At 39.1% G+C, this 20,318-nt stretch overlaps 1 non-coding gene across 1 annotated transcript; it reads right to left on the bottom strand.

Moving 5' to 3' along the window:
* Positions 1–3,939: 3,939 nt before the first annotated feature.
* Positions 3,940–4,046, bottom strand: LOC145013461 (small nucleolar RNA R71). Its single transcript, XR_013665020.1, has one exon. It is a non-coding gene; the product is annotated as a small nucleolar RNA R71 (small nucleolar RNA).
* Positions 4,047–20,318: the final 16,272 nt, after the last annotated feature.

The raw sequence follows: 20,318 nt of genomic DNA, 5'->3' as shown, positions 1-20,318 counted from the left end.
GAGATTGTTTATTTAAGCTGAATCTCAAAGAAGGATAATTATTTTTTTGTTTTTGTTTTTTTTTTCGTATTTATCTAAATTTTTTTTTATATATATTTAAGTAATAAATTCATTGGAAGTGTTTATAAGTGGGAAAAATAGTTACACAAGAGGGTAATTTTTTTTTTCCATGTTCGACCATTCAACTTTTTAAAGTTTTTCGTATAATAGTATTGTTTCAGAAATTTAAATCGGTCACCAATTATTACCCTTAATATACTAAATTACTAATACCCATACAAAAACTCTTAATATATATCAAATAAGAAAACACAATCAACCTACTAACACATAGTAGCATATAAATCAATTATCTAAACTATGCTACTTTCCAGTTGAACCGGTCAATTCAACCAAGAATTTCCCTACATCAGGTATGAACCGATCTAATGACTAGTTTCCAGTTTGAACGTCAATTCAACCAAGGATTTCCTTACATCTGGTGAACTGTGCTGGTGACTAGTTTCCGGTTCGACTGTCGGTTCAACCAAGAATATTCCTACATCTAACGATGGTGTGTGTCAACCTTAGAGTTGTGTACAATCCGAAAAATATCATATTTACTTGGAAATGGAATGTGTGAAGCGAAATTCAACTATATAAGTCCAATAAGCATGTTCCAACGGTTTTTTTACCGGTTTCATTACACCGGTTCATGCAGGTTTTTGAAGATTCTGTCTCGTTCAATCCGGTTTAAAATTGACATAAAATCGGTCATTGTTGAACCACTCCCATCACCGGTTTCCGATCCAACCAAATCGATCGGTCAGTTTAAACCGGTTTTTAAAACATTGATTTAGACCCTTAAGATGTATTTAAAGGAAATATCTTAGTGTATTTAGACCATTTAAAAATTTCACCTTGGTGATATCGAATACGCCTAACTTTTCGACATCACCATGGTGAAATTTTTACATGGTCTAAGTACACTAAGGTATTTCCATTAAATACACCTTAAGGGTCTATGTAAACTAAGTACACATTTAAATTTATGAAATAATGACATTATATGAACAACTTTAACAGATTTTATGGTCGAATGTAAATAAAAAAAGGAAATTGTCTAGATGTGAACAAAACTAATAATTCATTACCCTCCTGGGTAATTGTCTTTGACACGCTAACCACTTGGGTTGTTGTGACTTGGTAAGATATGTGGAAGATACAGTGGATAACCTATTGATCCATGTTCAAATCCAGACACTACTCAATCCTTGTAGATATGGAGGTTCTCATGCAGTGACTCCATGACATGAGGCAGAGCCTCATGTTCGCAACAGATGATTAGTCAGTGCGCGAAAGCTGAGTCAGAAACCCTCGTTAGAGAAGTTCCCTTTCCAAAAAAATTATATATTTGCCATGTATAGGCCACATGTAACAATTGATAAAAGTAGGTCAAAGTTCGTCAGTCAAACCACCATGAACACAAATGTAAAATGACCTATTGTATAGTATTCTTTGTTCTTAAGTGCAATTGAAGTCATTATATTTAAATTTTCATAAGGAATACCTTGAAAATTCTCAAACTTGACAATCATTAACAATCAAAAAACAATTCACAAAATGAGTGATTAATGCCTTAAAAATAAAATTTTATCATTAAGTACATTTGAGAACTATAGATAAATTATTTGAATTGATTATGTTCACCTGATTTCGTGGATATAAAGAACATCCAAAACGAAAATCGTATGAGGAAGTTATGCTCATTTTTAGTTATAAAATAAGTATTTATCTGATTTTTCTGAAACAAACTGTGCATTGCTTCGTTTGAAATAGCTAAAAACCTCGTAAAAGCATGTTTTTGAACTCAAATACGGTCTATTATTTTATTTCAGTTTTATCAAATTTTTAATCTCGACGAAAATCAAATTCGTAAAATCTGTCCAATCTGAAACAATTAATCACGAAACTTTAAACGCTATTTCCTGGAGTTCTATATATCAAAATTGAATTCCTTCTGCATTTTTGGAATCATCACGACCGAGAAAATAAGCAAACACTTTCGAAAAAAATTATAGGATTGAATAAGTATACGAGAATCGAGGAAACGAGAATGGAAAACATCACCAAATCTTGAAAAGTAACTTGCATATACTTGTTTATCTAGGTAAAACTTCTAAAAATCTAAGAAAATCTCCATAAATTTGATCTATTACATAAGAGATCCTAGGAGTACAACCAAAATCTTTCCAAAATCATAAGAATACTTATGCATGTGTGAGTATATTTCGTGTAATTCTTAAAACCCAAGTATCTACCTAAAACTATATCTCCCATATCTCGATTTAAAATCAACTACATGTGCTAGAAGATCATTTTTGTACAAACCAATAAAATTAAGATCACTCAATATCTCTATCCCTCACTCACGATCTTCTTCACCCTCTCAACTCTTTCAATATCCTGTCTCTTATTGCAATGGTAAAGAAGAGGTTTGCTGGTAATCATCATCAGCCATTCCAGCCTCATCCTCCCTTCTTTCTTCAACAAATAGCAATAACCAAACACCCTCTGAAGATCGATGCTCCCTTTTGCCTACTCCCCTTCGTGTTTTCTACTAATCGGACCAGGTAGGAACCGCCAAGAGACCACCGGAGCAGCCCCTAGTTGCGACCGTCGATGGCAGACCTTGCTGCTTTCATTTCCCTTTTTCCTTCAAAACAATCAAGCACTGGTGGTGCTCCCTTCCTTGCACAATAGAATCGCCACCACCATAGCCACCACTACTATTAGCGACAACCACCAGTTGCGACCTCCGATTTCCCCTCTTCTTGTAACATCCCGTATAAAGTAGAGTAATTAATTAGTAAACTCAGAACCGAGAGGTAATTTTTATTATTATTTTATATTATTATAGCTCAAATTAAAAAATAATAATTAGCGGGGTGTTGGTTTCGGGAAGCCAGATGGCAAGGATTGAGTCTTCAGGGGTTAAAGTGTAAGTTCAAGATTTATTTTGTAAGGATTTATGAAGACAGGGGTTGTTTGGTAAATATTGGGCTTAGATTGAAAAGATTTTGGAAGCTAGGGACTAAAAGGTAAATTTTGGACCTATATTGGGAACAATTTGTCATAAAGGGGTCAAATGGTAAATTTGGGATTTAAAATTAAAGGAAAAGGAGAAGGAGGGCGGGTTGTGTCAATATGGGAAGAAGTTTTATGTGAGGCGGGTATATATCGGGCGCCGTTGCCGGGGAACGGTTCTAAATAATTAAGCTAATTCCTAATTTTTTCGATCCTTTGTGTGAGTTTACTTGCATAAAGTTCATTTATTGCAATTTAGTAACTAGTCATTAGGTTTTAGTATCTGTTTTAGTTAGGTTAAAAACTTAGTTTATTTTTGAAATATCATTGATACTCGCCGAGTGCACTCGCACCTACTCGGCGAGTAACAGTTTAGTTAAAAAAAAAAATTATTTGTTTACAATCGTTTTGTTCTTTTTACGTTTTTATTTGATCAATTTCAGGACTTTCATGACCAGAGGAGCAAACACACCACTGGTACCCCCGTTTGAAGACCCCGAATCCGAATTGAAAAGAAACAAAGGGAAGGACTTGGAGAGTTCAAGCACACCAAAGAAATCACCATTGTCCAACTTGAAGACTGTTTTTGGGAAAAAGAAGAGCAGCAAATCAGGAGCTTCAAGCGCTTCCTTGATAATTGAGGAGCCAATTCAAGAAGATGCCTACAAACATTTGGATGAAGTAAATGATGTTGCTGATTACTTCAACATTCCAAATGTAACCCGCGAAACTCAACTACTTCGGATGCTTCCGGTAACCTTCAAGGGTGCTGCTAAAGACTGGCTCAAATCACTTCCTCCCGGGTCAGTCACTACTTGGGGCAGAATGAAGGAAGAATTTATTGATCACTTTTGCCCACCATCCAAGATAGCCAAACTCAAGAAGGCCATTGCAAACTTTGAACAACAAGCTGGAGAGTCGTTATATGAAGCATGGGAGAGGTACAAAAGTCTGCTACGAAATTGCCCACACCATGATCTAAATAGCCAACAAGAAGTTTCCATCTTTTATGATGGAGTCAATGTCACGACCCGGCAGCTGCTAGACTCACAAGGCCCACTTACAAAGAAGCCACCCCCGGTGATCAAAGAATTAATTGAAGAATTCTCTAAACACTCTAGAGAATACCACAACCCTAGGAATGATGTCACGAGGGGAGCCGCATACGCTGCTACTGAAGATTTATCCGCGGTCATGGCCATGTTAAAAACCATGGATAGGAGAATGGACAAAATGGATCAAACTATCCATGCCATACGGGTGGGTTGCGAAAATTGCAATGGACCTCACCTCACTAGAGATTGCGATTTGGATGAGAACGGCAACAAAAAGGCACAAGTATGCTATTCGAGCAGTGACCGGTATGATGAGGACTGGCGCAAACAAAAGAAGGAGTGGCTGCCTTACGAAGAGTACAAGAAGGCCAAGGAGGAGAAGTACAGACAAAAAGGGAGAGGCTTTTACCAAAAGGAGGAGCCGGTGCAAGAGAAGAAGCCGAGCTTGGAAGAAATGCTAACTAAATTTGTGGCTGCTTCCGAGAAAAGACATAGTGACCACGATGCTGCTATCCAAGAAACAAGAACAATGCTCAGGAACCAGCAAGCATCCATCCACAACATAGAAACACAGCTTGGGCAACTTGCTCAACAACTAAACCAAAGGTCACCGGGTGAGCTTCCTATCAAAACCGAGAACAACCCACGAGGCGCGCAAGTAAATATTGTTACCACAAGAAGTGGGAAGATTATTACTCCCCTGGCCCCCATTCGAACTGAAGCGAACAAGGACTCACTGAAGGAAGGAACGGAAGTACAAGTCGAAAACCAACACTCACAATCTGAGAGCCCTACTCGCCGAGTAGGACCGATGGACTCAGCGAGTACATCTGCAAAAACAAAAGAACAGCCACCCTTGAAACCATACCAGCCTCCAATGCCATACCCAACCCGAGCCAAGAAGGAGAAGCAGGAAGAGGAATATCAGAAGTTTCTTGATCATATTAAAACTCTTCAAATAAACATTCCTTTCATTGAAGCCGTCATGCAAATGCCCAAGTATGCAAAGTTCCTTAAGGAACTCCTCACTAACAGAAGAAAGATGGAGGAAGTGCAGAAAGTAGTACTTAATGAGAATTGCTCCGCCGCTATGCTAAACAAATTACCAAAGAAGAAGGGTGATCCGGGGAGCTTAACTTTGCCTTGCCAATTTGGCAACTTGGCTGCAATTCATGCCTTAGCTGATTCTGGAGCAAGTGTGAACCTTATGCCATACTCGTTCTTCAAGAAGCTGGACCTTCCGGAGCCAAGGCCAATTCGGATGGCAATCCATTTGGCAAACAAGACTGTTACTTTCCCAAGAGGCATATGTGAAGATTTGCTAGTGAAAGTAGACAAATTTGTCTTCCCGGCTGATTTCATCATTCTCGACATGGAGGCGGATCCGCAAGTGCCAATCATCCTTGGAAGACCCTTCCTCAACACCGCTAGCGCCATCGTAGATATGAGAGATTCTAAGCTCACATTGCGAGTTAGGGACGATTCAGTGACATTCGGGGTAGACCAAGCCATGAAGTACTCAAGGAGTAGTGACGACACGACGTTCTCAATCGACATGCTTGACGAATTATTAGAAGAAGACATACCTGAAGATTCCATCAAGTTTGCAGCTTTGGAAGAAGTATTCGATCCAGAAAAGGACTTATTAGAGATTGAAAGACTGTTGGAAGAAGCGGAGTATGAAAAAATAAAGAACCAAGCTGAAAGCCCTACTCGCCGAGTAGACCCGATCTACTCGCCGAGTACATCTGAAGAAAAGCCAGCAGTCGTGAATGCCGCCACCAACTCGCCGAGTACCAAACCTGCACTAGGCGAGTCCGTCACTATGCACAACAAATTGGAGCTCAAAACACTACCTGACCATCTGGAGTATGCCTTTCTGGAAGAAGGAAATCAGAAGCCGGTGATTATAGCCTCGGATCTATCCAAGACGGAAAAGGAGGAGCTTGTACGCGTGTTGAAGAAAAGGAAAAGAGCCATCGCATGGAGCATCTCCGACATCAAGGGAATAAGCCCATCCTACTGCTCTCACAAAATCAACTTAGAAGAAGGAGCAAGGCCGGTGGTGCAACATCAAAGAAGATTAAACCCGAACATGCAAGAAGTCGTCAAGAAGGAGGTGGTCAAGCTTTTGGATGCAGGAATCATCTACTCCATCTCCGATAGTCCATGGGTGAGTCCGTTCCAAGTGGTGCCCAAGAAAGGAGGAATGACGGTCATTACCAATGAAAAGAACGAGTTAATTCCAACGCGAACGGTAACCGGTTGGCGAGTGTGCATCGATTATCGCAAGCTAAACGATGCCACTCGCAAAGACCATTTTCCCCTTCCTTTCATAGATCAAATGTTAGAGAGACTATCGGGCCATAGCTACTATTGCTTCTTAGATGGGTTTTCAGGGTATTTCCAAATACCCATAGACCCAATGGACCAAGAAAAGACCACCTTTACATGCCCTAGTGGGACCTTCGCCTATAGACGCATGCCATTTGGACTATGCAATGCACCTGCGACATTTCAAAGGTGCATGACCGCCATATTCCATGATATGGTGGAAAAATTTATGGAGGTCTTTATGGATGACTTTTCTGTATTCGGATCTTCTGTTAATGACTGCCTCACAAATCTTGACTCGATGCTTGCTAGATGTGAGAAAACCGACTTGGTCCTAAATTGGGAAAAGTGTCACTTCATGGTCAAGGAGGGTATAGTTTTGGGACATAAAGTCTCTAAAAAGGGAATTGAGGTGGATCGGGCAAAGATAGACACCATTGCCAAATTACCCCCACCAACTAATGTGAAGGGCATTAGAAGTTTTTTGGGACACGCAGGTTTTTACCGGCGTTTTATTAAAGATTTTTCCAAAATCACGAAACCTCTAACACAATTATTACTAAAAGATGCACCCTTTAATTTTACTAAAGAGTGTTTAGAGGCATTTGACTTTCTAAAGGAAAAATTAACTAATGCCCCGATCATTATAGTACCAAATTGGAACTTACCCTTCGAGATCATGTGTGATGCTAGTGACTATGCACTAGGAGCGGTCCTTGGACAAAGGGTTGATAAGCACTTTCAACCCATCTATTATGCAAGCAAGACCTTAAATCCTGCCCAAGAGAATTATACTACTACTGAAAAAGAACTGTTATCCGTAGTTTACGCTTTTGACAAGTTTCGCCCTTACTTGGTTTTATCTAAAACCACTGTTTTTACTGACCACTCGGCTATCAAGTATTTGTTTTCCAAACAGGATGCCAAGCCAAGACTAATACGATGGGTGCTGCTTCTTCAAGAATTCGATATAGAGATACGAGATAAGAAAGGAATGGAGAACGTAGCGGCCGATCATTTATCTAGGCTCGAGAACCCGGCATTGTAAGAAGATAAGGATGGAGACGACTTTCCGGATGAATACATTATGGTGTCCGTGGGAGAGGAGCCATGGTTCGCAGACATAGCTAACTATTTAGCTACCAATTACGTCCCAAAGGATTATAGTAGTCAGCAAAAGAAGAAATTCTTTGCGGAGATCAAATATTACTTTTGGGACGATCCATACCTCTTTCGAAGCTGTGCGGATGGAATTATACGAAGATGTGTGTTCGGAAAGGAGAGTCGACGAATACTAGAACATTGTCATAGCGGGCCCACGGGAGGACATCATGGAGCACACTATACCGCGAAGAAGATCTTTGACATTGGGTTCTATTGGCCTACGATCTTCAAAGATGCAGCCCAATATGTCAAAGAATGCGATGCTTGTCAAAGGGTGGGAAACATTTCATCCCGTAATGAAATGCCACAACATAGCATTCAAGTGTGTGAGGTATTCGACGTGTGGGGCATTGACTTCATGGGACCATTTCCCACATCCAAAGGAAACAAGTACATCCTAGTGGCAGTAGATTATGTTTCGAAATGGGCGGAGGCGCATGCTTTACCTACAAATGACGGACGGGTAGTGGTACGATTCTTAAAAAAACTATTCTCCCGGTTTGGTGTTCCGAAGGCCCTAATTAGTGACCGTGGCACCCACTTTGCCAATGATCAATTGGACAAGGTGCTCAAGAAATATGGGGTGACCCATAAGTTCTCCACATCATACCACCTGCAAACGAGTGGACAAACGGAAGTGAGCAATCGAGCCTTGAAGCGTATCTTAGAGAAGTCGGTGGGAAGTAACCGCAAGGAATGGTCGGATAAATTGGATGACGCGCTATGGGCATTTCGTACCGCTTTCAAAACACCTATTGGTACTACACCATATCGGTTAGTTTATGGAAAGCAATGCCATTTACCGGTTGAAATCGAGCACAAGGCATATTGGGCGTTAAAGAGGTGCAATTTTGACATGGAAGAATTGAAGACCAACCGTCTAATGCAAATGAATGCCCTTGAAGAACTCCGAAATGAGGCTTATTCTAGTTCGTGGCTCTATAAAGAAAAGACCAAGAGATGGCATGACCAAAGAATCAAAAACAAAGACATCCATGAAGGCCAAAAAGTACTACTTTTCAATTCCCGATTAAAACTTTTCTCGGGCAAACTCAAATCAAGGTGGGATGGTCCCTTTTTGGTCAAGACGGTGTTTCCTCACGGGGCTATAGAATTGATCTCAAGAGATGGCACACCATTTAAAGTCAATGGCCATAGAGTGAAGAAATATGAAGAAGGAGTCCCCCGAAATGAAGGATTGGAGGAGCTGCTGCTGTGCAGAATCGCAAACACGTAGAAGGGGCGGAGTCCAGCTAATGACTCCATCAAAAGAAGCGCTTCTCGGGAGGCAACCCGAGTTTCACGTTTGCATTTTCTTTCTTTTTCTTTATTTTTCATATTGTTTTTTTCATTCTTCTTCATTTATTCTACTTCTCTAAGTGCTTGAGGACAAGCTCTACTGAAAGTGTGGGGTGGAAAGGCTAAACAAAAGAATTCATATAGTAGAATTGGCAAAATTAATTTTTTTTTTCAACCTGAGACATCTACTCGGCGAGTAAATGTTCACTTACAGCTAATTGTCGATAACACGCGTATCTACTCGGCGAGTAGCCGGTTCAAACCCAGTAAATTAAAACCTGTAAAAATTACTATTATTCAACATTTCATCTCCACACTCGCCGAGCCTATCCTCTCAGCCGCATCTCAAGGGTTCTTCAAGATTTATTCAATTTTCTTCCTCTTTCTCTTCATTCAAGCAACAAGGTAACATCTTTACCCTTTAATTTTATGAAAGGTCCAATCTTTATCACATATCTCCCCATATTTGGTATGATTTCGGATTTGGGGAGTTTTCCCTAATTTTTAGGGCTTTGATTTACTCATGAATTAGAGGTTATTTGGAGTAATTTCTTCAAGATCTATGGTTAGATACACAATTACAACAAACCCCTATGAACAAATTGGACTATTACGCACATCAAGTTTTTGGAATGTTCATACTACTCGGCGAGTAGGTTAGTGTACTCGGCGAGTAGGTCCCAAAAAGATGAAAAATTTTCCTGTTTTTAATTATGGGGTGTTGTTTGTTGCTGTGTTTTTGGAATGTTTATGCAGATAGCATGGCAAGGAGGGGACAGTCATCACGTGGAGGAGGCCATGGTGATATGCCATGGTTAGCCTTTCAACAAATCACCTCCAAATCCTCCAAAACTCGAGCCCTAAATAGGTTGGAAGCGCTGCGACAGAAAGAAATTCACTTGCCCACTGCAGTGGATTGGGGATGGATGGGCAATGTCGGCTTGGAAGAGGAACTTACTCCATACTTGGTGAAAGATTGTAACTTGGGTTATGCCAATATCACTTGTGATGGTTGGTTGCAATTGTTTAAAATCCAAGAGCCAGTCTACGCGGAGTTGTGTTGGGAATTCTTTGCTACCATTTCATTCCGAGGTGGTAGTGAGTATTACAATCCAAACACGATCTCGTTTTCTTTGGGAGGAGAGCTGCGACAATGCAGCATGGTTGAGTTCTCTTGGCGGTTGGGCATCTCGATCAAGACATGTCGATGACGGAATACTTTGAAGCCTTCTTGGAAAATACCCACAAAGAACTTCCCGAGGGGGTGGTGGCGTCGACATGGTGGAATACAATTGCTAACCGGGTCTACATACCTTCTACTGCTCAAGAAGGTCATATCCGTTCTCCAATCCATCGACTCATTCACCGATTCATTGCAAGCATGATCAATATGCGGAAGGATGGGGATAAAGTGCCCACCCTTGATATCTTTTACTTGTGGAGTATTATCACTCCCGATGTCTTCTGCAACCTTCCATATTGCATTGCTAAATTTCTTGCGGAGGGAGCGGTTAAGGAGAAAGTGAACTCGAAGATCAATGGGGGCATGTTCATTACTCGGCTTGCAAGATCATTTGGGATCTTGGAATTGCCGCAAGCTCAAATGCTAACGATTATCCACCCTCCTCCGTTCAACACTGCACTCTATAGGAGGGCTCAGATAGTGGAAAAATTTGGTGATTCTTTTACTATCCCGAATGAGGACGAGCCGGCGGTCCCCGAGGAGCCGGGAAGGCGGGTTAGGCCGAGAAACGAGCGGGTACGAGAAGACCCACCGGTGATTCCAGTGGAGGATAACGAGGGGTGGAATCAAGTGGAGTATCGACGATACTTGGATGATATAGGAGGAGGAGTTAATTACACCAATCAATCCTTCGACTATCTTTTCCAACAAATGCATATTGCCCTGCGACCGGGACCCGGCTATCCTTACATTATGGATTGGGACGAAAGGATGCGAAGAAGGGGTGGAGAAGGAGGTAGTGGAGTTGGAGGAGCCGGGATGGAAGAGGAGGAATGAAGATTTTATTTGCTTTTGTTTTGTTTATGATGTTTGTTTTAAGACAATTATGGACATGTTGAACTTGGCTATGTGGTTTGAATATTAGTGTTACTTTTAGTTTTCTTTTCAGGTATTGAAGCTAGGAAGCATGCTATTTAGGAATGGTCAAGAGAGGAATAAGAATCTTTATGAGTGCTTATGGAGTCTTGTTCATAGGATCGAGTCCGTACGAATCGAGAGTTTATTAAAGTGTTGCTGTTTAGGAAGTTTACTGGAGAGTACATTTATATTACGTGCCAACACTAGAGTCAAGAGAGACAGCGGTCCAAAAAAATTCTGGAACTATACGCTCTACTCGCCGAGTGCACTAATACTACTCGGCGAGTACATCTGCTTCTGCACGAACTACTTTGCCCGACAACTTCTACTCACCGAGTTTAATCGCCTACTCGCCGAGTAGCCTACTGCAGGAGGAGTTTCTGATTTGTTCTGGCTACTTTTATATGCGCCATTCATACATTCTTTATACATTACTACTGAGGATTGTGCAACAACTTTTTTTTTTCCTTGGAGTTTTCGAGCTATCAACCACACGAGACGTATGACACCCATGCCATGGATGAGCTATTCCCATGGTTAAAGTCACTAGAAGAAGGAGTTGAAGAGAAGAGTGTCAACCTAGCGACTGCTACCCCAGGGGAGTTTGTTCCAACTTTCTCTCTATTTGTATTTTCTTCTAGTTGTTATAATATGCAATGAGGGCATTGCATAAAATAAGTGTGGGGTAGGGGGTTAGTCACATCTTAGAACACTTAGAATCTTAATTTAGGCTAATTTTTAAATTTGTTGAATATTAAAAATGCTTAGGTCTTAAATTAGAAAATTTTGGTAAAAATTAGGATTCCATATTAGAATTGTGTTAATAATTGCATGAGAATCCAAATGTTTAGTTGAGCTTATAGACGTTCTAGTGCATTTGTGGCTTCCTTATTTCAGTGAAATCATGAGACAAAAACATGACCTTGCTCAGCCTGAGGGATGCAATATGTTTAGCAGCCTAAACCTGAAATGTATCCAGGAAATTTTTTATCGTTAGCCAATAAAGGTTGAGATTGAGCGCCCCTGCTTAAGCATGTAGGGATTTGAGTGAAAAAAAATTGAGAAATACATGAAAAAAAAATAATTGCTAGAAAAGTTATGGGAATTTTGGAGTAAATGAAGTGAAGATTTGAAGATCAAAATTCCAAGAAATCCAAAGAGTTGAAGATACCAAAAGTCAATACAAGTTGGTGAATTCAAAGATATCCAAGATCAAATTATCAAGAAAGTGAAGAATTCAAAGAATTCCATAGTGGTATCGAAAAGTTGTAATTCTAGATTATGTATGCTTGGGTTGCTCAATTAAAAATACCTTGAGGGTAAAGAGATTTTCTGAGGATGGATTCGGAGGGTTGCATAAAATGAGCATAGTTCGGGGTGAGTGGGTGAATGTTTATGAGGATTGTGAGTATTTGAAGTATGGGGGGTTTTTAGGAATTTTAGACACAAATGCATGCGTTGCGGTCTTGGCATAATGGCTGGGTTGGATTGGAGTTATTAATGTGATTTTAATGTGTTTAAAATTTAGTTTTGCTTGGGGGCAAGCAAAAGTCAAGTGTGGGGTATTTTGATATGTGCATAATTAGTTAATTATTTAACATATATTCTTAGTTATTTTTGGTTAATTATGAGAATAATATGGACAAAAGGTACTTAAAATGCTTTGAATTGTGTTTTCAGTCCAAAAGATATGCTTGGAGGCAAAAAAGGAGAAAAGGGAAAGCAAGTGAAGATTAATGAGTGAAAGAAGGACCTACTCGGCGAGTAGATCGACCCTACTCGGCGAGTACACGACGATATGCCAGAAGATAAATACGACTGCTAATTTAAAGACGGATAAGTATGGACCTACTCGGCGAGTTGATTCTGCTACTCGCCGAGTACCCTCTGTTTTGGGATATCTTTAAAAGACGAATCCTTATCCCATGAGACGGAACCCCTGGCGATTTTTGAAGGATTAGCTATGACTAAAAGGTTCAGAAGGCGCTAAGGAATCCTAAGCTTCAAGAGTTGGAAGAATTCAAGAAATTAGGTTAATTCTACCACTTAGACTTAGGAATTAAACATGTTTGCTTTCATAAACTTTGTTTTTGTGTTTGTTTCTACTGCAACTATGAGCTAAACTCGTTTTTGTTTCTGTTTGGGGAATACCAAAGAACTCCTATGGTTTAATTATTAATTCTTGTTTAATGGTCTATTTGTGATTTATTAAATTAAGTTTGTTAAAGAACCTTATGTATTAATTACTACTATTTTCTGTTAATTGGAAGGCAATTAGGTTGCATGAACATCACTTAATTGTTAACCTCATATGTCTATGTGAATGCTAAAATGTATGCTTGGAAGTAATGAGTATGAAACTAAGATTAATAAGAAAATAGGAAGATTAATGTGTGAGCTTGTTTGAGAAACCATCAACAAGAGGTTAATTGAATTAATAACTTAATTGACCATTACAAATCTTATTTAATCCAAATAATTAATCTAGGGGATTAATTAGTTTAAACACTTGATCAACGCTTAAATTAGTTAATTGTCTAAGGGTTAGGAGTAATGAATATGAACCTAACTATTATCATTGGTAACCAATAGCAATTAATCCACCTTAACTTAAATAACCATAGGAGTGAATTGGTTGAACCTAAATAGAAACATCTTTATTAAATTTGGTAAATAGTTGTTGCTTTAGTTAATTAGTTAATTTAGTTTGTTTAAGTTTCTAGTCTTGCAAAACTAGAGAAAAACCCTTTACTTTTATTATTTGTTTTAGTTAAAATTAGCTATTAGTTTAATTGCCCGTTCCCTGAGTTCGATACCTTACTTATCAATCTATACCACTTATAGACAGGTTCACTGCCTTTGTGTGCTCAAATTGCTAATAAAAAGTAGGGATAAAACTAGTTGAATTTACACACATCAATATCGTAAGCCTCTAAACCCTAACCCTAAGGGATGTAACAGCCGACATCCCACTCCCTCTGTAACATCCCAAAAAAACACAGTTTGAAAATTTCGTTTAATTTAATGATAAAACCATAGTCAATAAACCTCATATAGAAATCATAAGCAATGTATCTCAGAATATTATAACAACTGTCAAATATATCAGAGTAAAAACATCCCAGGCTGAACAAATGGTGTGTGCACTGCAATCTTCCCGAGCTCCTCTTTTGAAAACTGAATACCTGAAACCAAAACTGAAACTGTAAGCACGAAGCTTAGTGAGCTCCCACAAACTACCACATACCATACAATAACATATAAACACATATTGGGCCTTGCCCACTGCATCGGGACGAACCCCGGAAACTGCATCGGACCGGAGTCCGGAACTGACTGGGACCTTGTCCCCTGCATCGGGCCAAAGTCCGGAACTAACTGCATCGGACCTAAGTCCGGAACTGACTGGGATCCTGTCCCCTGCATCGGACCAAGTCCGGAACTAACTGCATCGGACCGAAGTCCGGAACTGACTGGGACCTTGTCCCTTGCATCGGACCAAGTCCGGAACTAACTGCATCGGACCGAAGTCCAGAACTAACTGCATCGGACCGAAGTCCGGAACTAACTGCATCGGACCGAAGTCCGGAACTGACTGAATCATAGCATAGCATAACATATCAACTAGCATGAACACATATACTGCATACTACATTGGGCCGTAGCCCGGAACACATAACACATAACCCATAGCACATAAATTTTGTCTGAGCCACGAAGGCATCAAACATACTAACTACTGCATCGGACCGAGGTCCGAAAACTACTGCTAACTGAACGGGCCGGCATTGTGGCCTTAGACCCGTCCTTACTGGAAGGAAACTCACCTGATGCTGCTGAACTGCTGCTGCTAATCCTTGACTGCTACCTGACTTCTGACTTCGACTGCTGCTCCACTAGCTCCTCAAGCTACCAATATCAATATGACACTTAGTCCAACTGACCTCCAAAGGTTACTAGGTCAAATCTGGTCAAGGTCAAAATCCTGGTCAAAGTCAACCTTCCGGGTCAACCCTACTCGCCGAGTCTATCTACTGACTCGCCAGGTTCATATGCCCTGAGTCTTTCTTGTTCGCGACTCGGCTCGCCGAGTCAATCCATTACTCGCCGAGTCCAACTAGGTCCAAGTCCTGTCCTGTCCAACTCGCTGAGTCACCACCTGACTCACTGATTTGGGTCTCGACTCGAAGGGTTTAGGGTTTCGCGATCTGACTCGCCGAGTCCAAGAACAGACTCGCCGAGTCCTAGACAATTTTCAACCAACTCGTCGAGTTGTTCATCCAACTCGCCGAGGCCATGCCTATCTTCATCCGACTCGACGAGTTGTTCATCCTACTCGTCGAGTTCCTCCTCACCTTCAAGCTACTCGCCGAGTCCACTCGAAGGACTCGCCGAGTCTATCCATTCCTCAATCCATGCAGTGGCTTTTCGAGCCAAACTGAACTTCCAACTCCTAGATCCATACTTCTAGGGCCTATTCCCCACGTAAAGTGGCAAACTTTACGTGTAGATTGAGAGATCTAAGCTCAAAACACACTAAATTCGGGTTTATGGAAAACATGCTTCTTCAACATATCAAAGGCTGATACTTTAGGGGATTCTAGACCAAAACCAACATGGATCTGAGGTAGCAACCTCAGATCTGAACCTCCAACTCGAATTGGTTACATATCATACCAACAATGGCCAAAACCCACACATAAGAGTAGATCTAGATGAAAAAGAGAGTCCAAGCAACAACTTATTACCTCCACTTGGTCTGAAATGACTCCACAATCCAGATCTACAATCCCTTCTTGCACCTCCAAGGTCTTTCTTCCTCCTCCAAGCGTAATGCATTCTACAAGGCAAGATCTAGCTCCAAAAACGGAAATGGCGGCTAGGGTTTGATGTTCTGGGGTAGAGAGGCAATAAATGAACCCTAGGAAGGAGAATGAGACACTTAAATAGGCTCCAAGTTCTCGGGTTTAGGGTTTTCCCCGTTCAGACCCAACTCGCCGAGTCTCCCTGGCCGACTCGCCGAGTCGGTCGCTTTCACCACAACCCGGATCCCGCTCGGACTCGCCGAGTCCCTCCATGGACTCGCCGAGTCTCCCCTAAACTTGAGGTTTTCTTTCTTTTCTTGGCTTTCCAAACTTTGGGGTGTTACACCCTCTTCATCCTCCAGCCATCATCTTCTTCTCCCCCATCTAGCTGATGGGTTTTGGTCATAAGACGTCCTATGTGCTCATACAAACCCTAGTGCTTGGATCGAGGTTTCTCTATTGTACATGCTTTGAATCTAAGACTATAAAACCTAATTCTAGCATACAAATAATCATATTAACATAAGAATGAGTTTATAATGTTACCTTGATTGTTATGTAGCAATAACAATCCCAAATCTCATTGATTTGACTTTGGAATGCTTAGAGTCACAAGTGTCACTCCTCTAATGGCTTATAAACACCAAGAGCAAATGAAGAAGGTATAAGGAGAGAGGAGAGGTATAAGAATTCGTCTCTAGGACCTCTTGAGAAGGCTTACCTGAATTCATGAGCCTTAGGGTCTTTATATAGGTGTAGAGATAGGGTTTCAATCATTATTCTTATCTAGTTGCTTATCCACCAAGCAACCCATAAGATAATCCTTGAATCCTTATCATAGTCGAATTCTAAGGCCTTATCACCTTAAATTCGTCCATCCTAATAATAAGATAATCCTTACCTTATTTTTTAACTATCACATAATTACAATTCAGTCCCTCTAGTTTAATTAATTACACTTGATCACAAAATTAATTCTTAATTAATTATTGACCAATATTAATTAGACAAATATGATTTCTCCTTTAATATATTATTCTTATAACATATTAATAAATCATATTATCCTCTCTCTCTCTCTCTCTCTCTCTCTATATATATATATATATATATATATATATATATATATATATATATATATATATATATATATATATTTCTCCAATCAAGTTGCTTTGGTGAAGGCAACCCAAAAGGACCATGCACCATCGGGTCAAGTACATACCAAAATAGTTATGGGCTTAGACACTAATCCAACAGTCTCCCACTTGGATAAGTCTAATAACTATTATGCGTATGACTTCAGATCCTGATCTGCAATCGTAGCTTTCCAAAGCCGCTGTCAACTCTGATCCTATCAGATACGCGTGTCCTTAGATAAGGGATCATATATTCCTCCATTCTATATATCGTCTGAGATATGATTTCTAATCATTCTCTTTGTACTATTTCTCGATCTTCGATTTATGACGACTGACTAATTGAATAAATCAAATTAGCCCTAGCTCGGCCGAGCATTTACGTTTGTCATCACTAAACCATCGAGGGGCCCAAAGATATCACATTTATCCTACTTGGGATAAAAGGAATGGATAAACTTTGATACAATGCTCGCTTGCACTTACTTACCGAATCACACACAACAATATGTTCTATAACACCAAGTTACTAGTGCGTTTACATATTATCAATGTGCAACCGATTAGCAAGATACAACTCACACATCTCAGTTTCAAGAATATAAGATGTTATCGTCTCACCAATCACTCGTGACACAATTCATGGAGTGATCCAAGTGAGCATGGGTTTAATCCAATGCTCAAATTCATATTCATAAGCACTCATGAACGTTGCAACAAACATTTTCTTATGTCTAATACTCTTTTAGACAATCCACACACCAATTCATGACAGTCTTCATTCATATCTACTTCCAACATGAACGACTGTGGCCCGTTTGAATAATTCGATTATTCTTAATAAACTCAATTATTCTGGAAGTCAAAACATGCAAAGTGAAACACAAGAATAATACTAATCCCATGTGGCCTCAAACCTTTGAGTATAAATAAAACTCCTTTTATTTATCACCATGTCGATTACTCATTATTTGTCGTTTCGGGTAATCAACTTCTTACTTGAATTATTACACTTGTCCCATGCTCCTAGCATGCACACAATGTTTACCTATGGTTCTTACTTTGTGAAATAGATCAAATTGTACACATTTCCAATCATTCTCATTTCACAACTCCAAATCATTTTTCATAAGTGAAAGAATATCAATTTCTTGCTACTTATAGAATATGCTAGATTCTAACATTCTATGCAATGATTCTTTCGTAATATCATTGTACCAAAGTCACAAAGACTATTGCCAATAATATTACAAAGTCCTCTATCGAATATTGTTACAAGACAATTCCTTAGATATGATGTCTCTCACTCAAAGTACATTCTTTGAACATCCTTTTGCATAAAAGTTTCTAATCTAGATATAGATTTTCAATATTCAATTCCCAATATGGACACGCTTCCATATTTTCCATTTTACAACTCATTCTTAATAGAATCTTGTCTATTCATAATAATGTCGATATGGTCCATTCAATACCATGCTTCCAACTACTCGCAAGCAACCAATCCTCATCGAACTTTGGATTGTCCTTTGATAGTTGTTTAATTATTTTAGTCAAAACCAATTCTAGTCCCTTTTTCCTTCTAAATGCGCTAGACATCTGGAAAATTTTAGAATGGTCAAACATTAAAGCATTTGCAATCGATCCTATACCCGAAGCGTATGGGACACGATGCACAATGTTTTATTTGCTATGTTCTCAAAATTCGAATTGTGAAAAGGAATTCTGTAATCATAATCGAAATTTTAAGAACACACTATGTACCTTTAACTAAATTTATTAACATCTCTCAACCTAAGCCTTTAGATTTTGAAATAAAGCATAATATTCTCTCCCTTAATTATAGCAAAACAACTTTACAACCTTTACGACTTTGCAAGGTATAACTCTTGTTTTCTATAATTAATATTGCCAACTTGCAATACTTTCCATAATAATCATACAATCATAACTTTTATGCTCCCACTATCATGATGATTACTATAAAACATAACACTTATGCTCCCATTAGCTTCGACATGTATTCATTAACATCTTAACTTTCAGAAAACAATACCTATTGAATTTCTTAAGTCCATGTTTCTAATACTTAATGCTTTGATAATCTTTTATCAAGGCCTCTTAAGCTTATACACATTTGCTTTAGATAGTTCATATGTGTGTCTAAACACTTAAGACTAATTGCCAAACCTCACAATTCAAATCATGGAAAGGGATACCGTAACCATAATTGAATTCGAGAATGCAACTTTACAATTACTATCTTCTTAAAATCTTTCTTAGTGAAAGCATTTCCTCACAATCATTTTCATGAAGGAGGAAATCTTATGACACTTAGATTTTAAATGGTGTATTTGTTCCTATCCATGTGAATTTGTTAAAACCAAAGTTTACGACAAATTCAGACACATATGGACTGAACTTTCTTAATCTTGATTTCTTGCCTTATGGTAGCACAACTGCCCACCACGTCTTCCAAGTAGTTAAGCATCTCACCTTTTTCCTTTCAATGTACCTTTCATTGATCAAGGTGCCTTGCCTTTTACGTGTTCAAAATGAGAACTCATAGAACTCACATGCATAATTAACTCAATTGGAAACAGCACATAAACAAAATAATGTTAACACGATAGGTTGTAAACCTCAACTCGTGTGCTAGTGATGATCGATAAGGTTTATTTGATTTGTTGTTGAAACCTTTCAAGACCATTAAGACTCCCACTGAGTCCTTGACATATAAGATTCTCTTGTCAATAAACATTTGTTGACAACCAAATATTCAAGAGTTAGTGTAGCTTTTATCAAAACACTTCATAAATTGGTCCTAGTTGGCCTTTGTCTTATCCAAGACATCACAACTTTCCACATTTGATGAATGTTATAAACCTTCTTAATACTTGTCACTCATTGTCACAATCTTAACGTTAAGACTTGTTATTGGAACGAAGTATGATAGACTTCTTGATTTAACCATTTCTTCAATCCTTGATTCCTTTTCTTAAACATACAAATGTACTAAGACTCACTTAGAGGATCAATTGAGACATGGTTCTTAATCATTAAGACCTATCATAAAGCATAAAAGGTACTCTCCCTTCTTCTTAGAATGGAGAAACTTTTATCTTTCTGCCTACTTGATTCTTATTCGTTTTGCTATTGATTTAAACCCTTTTAATCAATTCCGAATTATACTTAATCTTGTAAGTGTAATCATATTTACTAAACCTTTAGTAAATCATGACGAATATCTTTGTTACTCTTATGGTGAACTTGATCAACACACAACTTTGTGTACTTGATCTCCTAGTCCTTCACTTGACACTTTGTCAACGAATTTGTCTAATTTCCAAATACG

This window comes from Lactuca saligna, chromosome 8, assembly GCF_052625555.1.
Source record: "Lactuca saligna cultivar CGN05327 chromosome 8, ASM5262555v1, whole genome shotgun sequence".
Lineage (NCBI taxonomy): Eukaryota > Viridiplantae > Streptophyta > Magnoliopsida > Asterales > Asteraceae > Lactuca > Lactuca saligna.
Note: the sequence above shows the minus strand (reverse complement) of the source record. Positions and strands in the feature narration are given on the sequence as shown.